Source organism: Cynoglossus semilaevis, chromosome 11 (assembly GCF_000523025.1).
Source record: "Cynoglossus semilaevis isolate Cse_v1.0 chromosome 11, Cse_v1.0, whole genome shotgun sequence".
NCBI lineage: Eukaryota > Metazoa > Chordata > Actinopteri > Pleuronectiformes > Cynoglossidae > Cynoglossus > Cynoglossus semilaevis.
This window is the reverse complement of record NC_024317.1, coordinates 707,933-709,229: the sequence shown is the minus strand read 5'-3', so window position 1 is coordinate 709,229 and position 1,297 is coordinate 707,933.

Genomic DNA, 1,297 nt, shown 5'->3' with positions numbered 1-1,297 from the left:
AATACATTTCTTTATTGATAAAACAATGACATCAAACACTAACAAAACGATTCTCTACGAACCTCAACGTCAGACAAGACAAATGACAAGACAGGACAGTTTAAGGACAGACTCACAGGTCTACAGACAGGTCTACAGACAGGTCGCCTCATGATTTTCACTCTATTATTCTATATATTTTTGGTCAATTTTCCATTTTTGATCAGAACCCCAGACATAAATCACAGGCTTTAACTGCATTGAGGACAAAGACGTTTTCTTTTCTGTCTCTTTATGAACGTGGACAGACACGACACCGACACTGGTTTTATTTATTCAGGACCAGAAGAAAAGGCAGATGGGTCAAAGAAGGAGGGATGACAGAAGATGTGGCTGCGTAAGTGCTCTCTGTCTGAGAGAGAGAGAGGGAGAGAGAGACACAGAGACAGAGAGAGAGAGAGAGAGACTCATGCTGGTCTGGCTGGCAGCCAACAGGAGCTCCACTGCTCCCTGTCAGGCAGAGGAGGCGCCATCAGGTGGAGCAGATCGACTCCACAGACCACAGAAATATTGCAGTATACAGCCAGACTGGGGTGAGACGGGGGAGACGGGGGAGACGGGGGAGACGGGGGAGACGGCAAATTAAAATAATTGCACTTATGTCTGAAAGACAATTGTGCTGAAGTGTTTTGAGAGAATGTGGCGAGTTAAGGCAGAACTGCAGAGGACCTGTACCGTACTGTACCGTACTGTACCGTACTGTAGTGAACCGTAGTGAACCAGCAGCCATGTTAAGCTCCTCTCAGTCAGTCAGTCAGTCAGTCAGTCTGTGTGAGATGAACTCCACGTGTTGGAACAGCTCACCTCCTCCACCTCCTCCACCTCCTCCACCTCCTCCAGCCTCAGGTCTGCACTTGTCAGACAGAGGAGGTGTTTACTCAGGCAGCGGCGGAGGCCGGTGAAGACCTGCTGCTGCTGCTGCTGCTGCTGCTGCTGCTGCTGCTGCTGCTGCTGCTGCTGCTGCTGCTCTCTGACTCACTACTCTGACATTTTGCCTGAGGACAGACAAACACTCCCATCCTGTGGTCTGAATGTGCAGCTGAAGACAGATGATCAGAGCGTCCACCTCCACAGTCCTCCTGCAGGAGCTGTGTGGCTGTGGAGCGTAACTGCCACTCACTGTAATCACCTCAAGATGGCGCTGGAGATGACAAAGCTGCTCCCACTTCACCATGAATCAGTGAGGTTTTTTTTTCACACAAATCCAGATGCTGTGTGAATGTGTGTGTGTTCACACAGCCATGAGTGTCTGGACATT